Below are 9,872 nucleotides of genomic sequence, written 5' to 3' on the forward strand. Positions count from 1 at the left end.
TTTTATCATCCGCAGTGATGCAGCCCACCCCCACCCAGCAGAGCACTGCATAAAAGAGGACACAAGCTAAGGTTCCCTGATAAAAAACATGAAGAATAATAGTCTTGACTTCACCTTCTTGAATACAGCATCGGTGTTCTTTTTTTCAGTTCAATTTACTGTCCAGGTAGACCCCAGGATATTTGTATGATTGGACAATTTATATCTGCTGACCCTTAATTGTCACATGGGGAGACCTCCTCATTCTTCCCTCTGAAATCAATAACTAACGTTTTTGATTAATTTTAAAAGATTTGTTATCACACCAGCTGACAAATGATTCAACCTCTTGTTTATAGGCCAGGTCATTATCAACTAGGGCAGTGTCATGTGAAAACTTTTGGATTTTACAGGACACCTAACTATGCCCATATTCAGGTGTATAGAGTGATAATAATAGGGGGATGAAAGCCTGCCCTGTGGTGTTCAGGTTAAAATAGTGTCAGACCGTTTTTTATCAAGCCTGAAATGAATTTCGCTACATTGTTGTCTTTATTTGTTGTTTGGCAGGGGCTACCATGCAATGTGCCACCTGCCCATCAGGGCTAACTAACATTCATACTGTAAAGTAAAGCAATAGAGGCTTCTTAGTTTGCTCAACTCCGTTTAATGGATCACCGTGTGTCTCACTATACATGCATCTGGAACTCCCGTTAACCCCCAGTATATGCGCAAGCGCATTAGACTACCGTATATGACATCTCCCCCTCTTTTGAGTGTTGTGTCAATAACATCAAAGGAACACTCAGACAGCACATAACATAAACCAAGATTAACTCAAATTAACTTAAATGGAGACATTTCAACATACAGTGGTCTCTTTCCAATCAACCAACAAATAAACATTATCAACATCAATGGCTGTATAACTTTATTTTTTTAAAACAAATCAACATTACCACATCCATGTCAGTACAACTTTTCTTTTCTCTTCTCCCCCCCCTAAAGGCCATATAATCTGCACTTCTACAGGTCAAGCCTGTCGACTTGCTTGCACACCCGTCCAGATCTGGTCACAGTCTGACCGGGTAGAGGGGTTGTGGGTGTGGCCACACTCTGACTGACAGGAACAGTCTCTAACATGTTAGCTCTGTCAGAGTGTGTGTCTGTCCCTGTGATCTCCCCGTGCGCTGCTGGGATGGGCTGGGGAACCGGTCCCAGTCTTTGCACGCACAGATGGAAACAAGCACGTTCGTGTATTACATTCCTTCTCGGCACAAAGTACTCATCGAACTTTCCAAGCACCCGAACAAAACTATCTCTATGTCCATCTTCGGTAAATGCAAACGAACGGAAGATGTTCTCCGACTCGCTTCCCATAGCGTATATCAGGCTGCTAACCTGCACGGCGCCATCTTCTTTGTCCAGCTTGGTGGCGGTTCTGAATCTCACAAAACGCTGCTTCCACTCCGACCATTCTCCTGGCTTATCGAAGGAAAAGTTTGTCGGGGGATTGAACTTTGCCATAACTCCGTTTTCACTTCTGACACCATGTAAAGTAAAGCAATAGAGGCTTCTTAGTTTGCTCAACTCCGTTTAATGGATCACCGTGTGTCTCACTATACATGCATCTGGAACTCCCGTATAACCCCCAGTATATGCGCAAGTGCATTAGACTACCGTATATGACACATACAACATTCACAAACCCATTCATATACCCATTCATACATCGACATTCACTTGCGGAGCCGGGGATCGAACTGCCGATCCTCACATTGAAGGATGACCCGTTCTTCACTGAGCCACAGTTACTCCTCTGGTATCGTGTCAGACAGCCACGTTTCTGTTAAACATAGTAGGCTGCTATGTCGGTATTTGCCATCATACCTCAAGTAAGCTGTCAACTCATTTGCCTTAATAACCAAGGAGCAGACATTCCCCATGATAGCAGAGGGTAACACAGGTTTGTACCCCCTAAAATGTTCTTCAGCCCCCCCCAAATAATTTGGCATTATTGGCTTTAAAAAAATTTAAAAAATGTATTTATTTTTATTTTGGTGATGTCATTAAATTAAACTATTGTTTCTCACATGGACAAGTTATTTATAACTCTAACATGCTACATATGTGCCTGCGTTCTGGTTTGTATGTTTTCTCCCCCTTCAAATTACAATCCAACAGCCTATCATCATACTTAACGATATAAACCCCGGGCACTAGGATCTTGGGGAGGCTGCTGTGCTGGCTTTCGCACTCTGCCAAGTAACGTCTCTAGTCAACGACAGCCAGGATTATAGCTAAGGAGTTTAGTTCAAACTACGTAAATGATGCACGGAGTGAAATTGTAAGTACAGGTTGTTACAGAATGTGGCTATCTGTAGTTGTTAACGATTGTTACCTGCTTAAATTTAGGTTTACTTGAGGCAAATGAAAGGGAATATTGTAGTGGGCTATGTTAATACTAAGCCCCCCCTTTCTTTGAACCCTAGAAACGCCCCTGCTCATCCGTCCTGTCTCACAGGTCAGGCTAGTCTGGGCTGTACCTTGCTAGCCTCCCTTGCAGGTAAGATGACACTGGGTTGTTCAGGCCTTTCGGAAGTTGGAATGTGGACTGCATTTTCCCCAAGGCTGGCAGACGGAGATGGAGTAACTCAGGCGACCATAAGAAGCTACGCACAACAGGAGAGAGAGAGACTTTCACCCAACCAGAGTGGTGCCGATATCCGTGTAAGACCCAGTGTAGGTGTAGTTTCTGGCTGAATATAAAGAAAGGTTTCTGAATACATGAATGCTTCTGCTCAGGATATTGTGACTTGACTTCTGTCTGTAATTTGTTTCAGCTGCTTATGGAAATGACAGATCTGTTCAATGGTAATTCCATGAATTTGCTTATGATTTCCATGGCTTATGAAAAGGTATTTGTTATGTTCCCCGTTTGGCATTTAAGGGATGCGGGGAGTAACGATGTAAATTTCCCGGGGAAAGAGAGAATGAGCACTGATGAGGGTTTAACAAAAGGGGTATTTATTGCAGATTGATTAAATGCTCGCAAGGACCCAACTGAAAACTACTTTCTTATCAAAAGAAAGCTACACTACTTGAGGATATACAAACAGCACACACGGCTTAAACACATGCTGGAACACCCACTGACACACACAGCGGTTTGCCCAAGGCGCTCCTCTCCTTTTAGCCACCGCTAATCGCGATTGAACGCAGCCGCGTCCAATCAGCTGCTGCAGCTGGCATCCGGGACAGAGGGTGGCATCCGAGGACACTGAGGGTAAGCAGAGGGAGAGCACAAGCACAACACGGCACGTAACACCCCCTCCCATAAAACCAAACACTTGTTTGGTCACAACCAACCCCCACCAGACATGTATTTACATTATAACAAAAAACACACAAACAGCACACACTGTTTAAACACAAGGCTTAAACACAAGGCTTCACTACAGCGGTTTGCCAAAGGCGTTGTCCATGAGGAGCTCCTCTCCTTTTATCAGAATTGGAATCAGAATCAGAATCAGAATCAGCTTTATTGGCCATGTATGCTTACGCATACATGGAATTTGTCTCCGGTTTCCACTCCGCTCTCAATGTACAAACACAAATTTACAATAAACAAGAAAATATATGTATAAAGAATAAAAAAGGGCAGCAAAAAAGTAGAACGGATGTAGGTATAAACATTTAACAGCTATATACAATATAAGTATAAATATATATCCGAGAGAAAAAGTGTATATACATGTGAACATAAACCTATAGACAATGGCATGAATTGTAAGTGGTGGTAGTAGTGCAGTATAACTTATTTATTGTTCATCAGAGTGATGGCCAGTGGAAAGAAGCTGTTCCTGTGTCTGGTGGTTTTGGCATACAGAGCCCTGTAGCGCCTACCAGAGGGGAGGAGTTGGAACAGCTTGTGTCCAGGGTGTGAGGGGTCTGCAGAGATCTTTCCAGCCCGTTTCCTGACTCTGGAGGTGAACAAGTCCAGGATGGACGGCAGGCTGGAACCAATGATCCTCTCTGCAGACCTGACAATCCGTTGCAGTCTGTTCCTGTCCTGTTTGGTGGCTGATCCAAACCACACAGTGATAGAGGAGCAGAGAACAGACTGGATGATGGCTGAGTAGAACAGAATGAGCAGCTCCTGAGGCAGGTTGAACTTCTTGAGCTGGCGCAGGAAGTACAACCTCTGCTGGGCCTTTTTCCGGATGGTGTTGATGTTGGGAGCCCACTTCAAGTCCTGGGAGATTGTGGATCCCAGAAACTTGAAGGTCTCCACAGCAGACACCGTGCTGTTGAGTATGGTGAGGGGGGGGCAGTGTTGGGGGGCTCCTCCTGAAGTCCACTGTCATCTCCACAGTTTTGAGCCTGTTAAGCTCCAGGTTGTTCTGACCACACCAGAGGACCATGCTGTTCAACCTCCCGCCTGTACGCAGACTCATCACCGTCCCTGATGAGGCCGATGACCGTTGTGTCGTCTGCGAACTTCAGGAGTTTGACCGTTGGGTCCTCTGAGGTGCAGTCATTAGTGTAGAGGGAGAAGAGCAGTGGGGAGAGCACACATCCCTGGGGGGCGCCAGTGCTAATAGTCCGAGTACTGGATGTGATTTTTCCCAGCCTCACCTGCTGTGTCCTGTCAGTCAGGAGGTTTGTGATCCACTGAGAGGTGGAGGCAGGCACAGTGAGCTGGGAGTTTGGGTTGGAGTATTGCTGGGATGATGGTGTTAAACGCTGAGCTGAAGTCCACAAACAGAACCCTTGCATATGACCCTGGGGAGTCGAGGTGTTGCAGTCCCATACTGACTGCATCATCCACCGACCTGTTTTCACGGTAGGCAAACTGCAGGGGGTCCAGCAGGGGTCCTGTGATGTCCTTCAGATGGGTCAACACCAGTTTCTCAAAGGATTTCATGACCACAGACGTCAGGGCGACGGGCCTGTAGTCATTTAATCCTGTGATGGAGGGTTTCTTGGGGACGGGGATGATCGTGGAGCGTTTGAAGCAGGAGGGGACTTCACACAGCTCCAGTGATCAGTTGAAGATCTGTGTGAAGATGGGGGCCAGCTGGTCAGCACAGACTTTCAGGCAGGAGGGTGACACACCGTCTGGGCCTGGTACCTTCCTGATCTTCTGTCTGTGGAAGAGCCGACTCACATCCTCCTCGCAGATCCTCAGTGCCGGTGGGGGGTCGGTTGGGAGAGGTGAGAAGGAGGCAGGGGGTGTAGGTGGTTGTTTGATGGTGGGGTGTGTGAAAGTGGGCTTATCAAACCTGCAATAGAATAAATTCAGGTCGTCAGCCAGTTGGTGATTGGCCTCAGTGGGGGGGGATGGTCTCCTGTAGTTGGTGAGTACTTCCAGGCCTCTCCAAACTGACGAGGGGTCGTTGGCTGAAAACCTTTTCTCCAGCTTTTCAGTGTAGCTTCTCTTAGCTACCCTGATCTCCCTCATCAGTGTGTTCCTGGCCTGGTTGTAAAGGATCCTGTCCCCACCTCTGTAGGCCTCCTCCTTGGCCCGACGAAGCTGCCTGAGTTTCTCAGTAAACCAGGGTTTATTGTTGTTGAATGTGCAGAAGGTTTTATTCGGCACACACATGTCCTCACAAAAACTGATGTACGATGTCACAGTGTCAGTGAGCCCATCCAGGTCTGTAGCAGCAGCCTCAAAAACACTCCAATCAGTGCAGGCAAAGCAGGACTGTAGCTCCAGCTTTGCCTCGTTGGTCCATCTCCTCACAGTCTTCACCACAGGCTTTGCAGTTTTGCAATTTCTGCCTGTAGGTCGGGAGAAGATGGACCAGACAGTGATCAGAGAGTCCCAGAGCTGCACGAGGGAGTGAGTGATATGCATCCTTTATTACAGTGTAGCAGTGGTCCAGTGTGTTTTTGTTCCTGGTGCTACACTTAATATGCTATCTGTATTTAGGCAGTTCTTTGCTGAGGTTTGCTCTGTTAAAGTCCCCAAGAACAATGAGCAGGGAGTCTGGGTGTTTGTGCTCCATGTTGTTGATCTGCTCAGCCAGGTGTTGGAGCGCCTCACTCACACAGGCCTGTGGTGGGATGTAAACACAGACCAGAATGAATGAGGAAAACACCCGCGGTGAATAAAATGGTTTGCAGTCTATTAAAAGTGTTTCTAGGTGAGGGCTGCATGATTCCTTTAACACTGTGACATCTAGGGTTGTCACGATACCAAAATTATGACTTCGATACAATACCTGCCATAAGTATCATGATACTCGATACTTACAATACGATACCAGAATTCAATACAATACCACAAATACGATACGATACTGGTATATTTATCTATATACCAGTTCCCTTTTTTACCAGCTTGTTCCTGCCCAGCTTTTTGACACTTAACAAATGGCATTAATATTGGTATTAGCCTACAGCAAGATATTAATGAAAACTACATGGTGCCATGATTGCTGCTGACTCTGCTGGCATCTGTCTGACAGAATAGGATATATGAGCTATGATGTAAAATAGTTTATTCCAGCTCCTTTAAGATGCTTCAAGTGTCAAAGAATGGGACACTCCGCAGGGCAATGTAAGGGGAAGCAGAGATGTGCATGAATACGGAAAATGTGGTCAAGATGTAAAAATTAAATGTTGTAACTGCGGCGGTGAACACAGCGCTGCTTTTGGAGGATGCCCAGTTCAAATACAAGCAAAGGAAGTGCAGAAATATAAAATACTTTACAAGTGTCTTATGCGGAAGCAGCTAAACAAGTGAAGGAAAATTGTCACGATCAGGCTTTGCCTTGTGTGTTCTGTGTGGTTCTTTCTGTAGCTCCTCACTCTACCTGTCAGCCTCAGCACCAGTCTAAATCAGCCACTCCCTCAGCACCAGTCTAACTCCCTTCACCTGCCCCTGATCACTAATCAAGCACTCCCTCATCAGCACAACTCTCCTCACCTGTTCTATGCCACTATTTAAACCCCTGCCTCCCAGTCACCCACTGCCAGATCATTGTTTGTGTTCATACCTACCCGCCCGTTTTGCTCGTCCTGTTCCCGGTTTCCCAGTCTGCCTGCCCTGCCTCGTCCTGCCGGATTTCCCCCCTCGTCTCTTGTCTCGTCCTTGGATTCCCTGTTGTGTTCGTATTCATTAAAACCTTTTTCTCACTGCATCTGACTGTCTGCGCTTGAGTCCTCATCATGCCCCGTGACAGAAAATGATAAAGTTACATCCAGGGAAACCCACATGATATAAGAGAATCTGGGATTAGACAACCTCCTGTGGACCTTCCTCCTGTCCTAGATCAGAGTCAAACGGAGTTAAATCCATGCATAAAAGAGATAAATGAGGACACGCTAATTGTAGATAAAATCTGTTTCGTGGCCTTCATCTGCAAAACTATGAATTTCGCAATTCAACAAAAGAGAAAAAGTGACAGAATAAAGACAATCGTAGAGGCAGCCATAGAGATACTGGGGATTAAAGAAGTTAAGGCTGATCTGATTCATAAGATGTTGAACCCTCCTAACTATGATGGACAGGTTCAGGGTGATTAACCTCATAATGGTGTTGCATATCCTACAATGGAATGCCAGAAGTCTAATTGCAAATGGGCAAGAATTCAAGAAGGTTGTAGCTGAGCTGACAGTTACACCAGATGTTATTTGCATTCAAGAAACTTGGTTAAAACCTCAATTGGACTTCGTCATTTCAGGATACAGATCTGTCAGATGTGATAGAATTGGAAAACAAGGTAGAGGGTGTGTAACATTTATTAAGGATACCTTAGCATCAGTGGCGGCTGGTGGAAAATTTTCTTGGTAGGGCTGTGCCACATCCAATTAATTTTACCAAAAATCCCAGAATGATTTAATGCAAAAAAAGGTATCAAACACACATTACTACTTTGCAGTTAGATATCTAATATTTATTCCAACATGAAAATAAAGCAGGAAATAACACTTAAAAAAACAAGTCAGGACATCGTATTTTTGTCACCCTCACAAGTAATTCAGTATTATCCATCCATCCATTTTCCACCGCTTATCCGGGGTTGGGTCGCGGTGGCAACAGGCCAAGCCGGCCGACCCAGACCTCCCTCTCACCGGCAACATGTTCCAGCTCATTCTGGGGGATCCCGAGGCGTTCCCAGGCCAGCTGGGAGATGTAATCTCTCCAGCATGTTCTGGGTCTTCCCCGGGGTCTCTTCCCAGTTGGACGTGCCTGGAAAACCTCCAGTGGGAGGTGTCCAGGAGGCATCCTAATTAGATGCCCGAACCACCTCAGCTGACTCCTTTCGACGCGAAGGAGTAGCGGCTCGACTTCAAGTTCCCTCCTGATGACCGAGCTCCTTACCCTATCTCTAAGGCTGAGCCCGGCCACCCTACGGAGGAAACTCATTTCGGCCGCTTGTAGCCGCGACCTTGTCCTTTCGGTCACGACCCAGAGTTCGTGACCATAGGTGAGGGTAGGAACGTAGACCGAGTGGTAAATTGAGAGCTTTGCCTTCCGGCTCAGCTCCCTCTTCACCAAGACGGTCCGGTGCAGCGCCTGCTTTACTGTTGCAGCCGCACCGATCCGCCTGTCGATCCCGCTCCATCTTACCCTCACTCGTGAACAAGACCCCGAGATACTTAAACTCCTTCGCTTGAGGTAGGCACTCCGTCCCCACCTGGAGGGAGCAATCCACCGGTTTCCAGCAGAGAACCATGGCCTCAGATTTGGAGGTGCTAACTCTCATCCCCGCCGCTTCACACTCGGCTGCAAACCGCCCCAGTGAATGCTGGAGGTCATGATCCGAGGAGGCTAACAGGACCACATCATCTGCAAATAGCAGAGAGGCAATCCCGAGACCCCCGAAACTGACGTTCTCCGCCCCCAGGCTGCGCCTAGATACCCTGTCCATGAAAATCACGAACAGGACCGGTGACAAAGGGCAGCCCTGGCGGAGGCCAACACCCACCGGGACGTGTCTGACTTATTGCCGAGAATGCGGACACAGCTCCTACTGCAGTCGTACAGAGACCGGATCGCCCGTTGTAACGGGTCCGGCACCCCATACTCCCACAGCACCCCCCACAAGACCCCCCGAGGGACCCGGTCGAAAGCCTTCTCCAAGTCCACAAAGCACATGTAGACTGGTTGGGCAAACTCCCAGAGCCCCTCCAGTAGTCTTGCGAGGGTAAAGAGCTGATCCACTGTTCCACGGCCGGGACGGAATCTGCACTGCTCCTCTTGAATCTGACGTCCGACAAGCGGTCGGAGCCTCCTTTCCAGCACCCTGGCATAAGCCTTCCCCGGGAGGCTGAGTAGTGTGATACCCGGGTAATTCGAGCACACTCTCCGGTCCCCCTTTTTGAAGATGGGAACCACCACCCCGGTCTGCCATTCCATGGGCACTGATCCCGACCCCCATGCGACATTGAAGAGGCGTGTCAGCCAGGACAGCCCAACTATGTCCAGCGCCTTCAGCATCTCAGGGCGGATCTCATCCACCCCCGGAGCCTTGCCACCAAGGAGCTTTTTGACAACCCCAGCGACCTCTGCCAGGGATATGGGTGAGCCTCCCCCTAGGTCCTCAGGCGCTGCCTCCTCTGCAGAGGACATATTGGTCGGGTTTAGGAGTTCCTCAAAGTGCTCTTTCCACCGCCCGACGATCTCCTCCGTCCGGGTTAGCAGTTCCCCCCCCTGCTGAGAACAGCCTGGGGTAAGCCCTGCTTTCCCTTCCTGAGCCATCGGATGGTTTGCCAGAACCTCCTTGAGGCAAACCGAAAGTCCTTCTCCATGGCCTCCCCGAACTCCTCCCATGCCCGAGTTTTAGCATTCGCGACCACCGCAGCTGCAGCCCTTCTGGCCTGCCGGTACCTGTCAGCTGCTTCAGGAGACCCCTGGGCCAACCAGGCCTTGAAGGTCT

The sequence above is a fragment of the Anarhichas minor genome, unplaced genomic scaffold (assembly GCF_050575085.1).
Source record: "Anarhichas minor isolate MPS153535 unplaced genomic scaffold, ASM5057508v1 ptg000058l, whole genome shotgun sequence".
NCBI classification, from domain to species: Eukaryota; Metazoa; Chordata; class Actinopteri; order Perciformes; family Anarhichadidae; genus Anarhichas; species Anarhichas minor.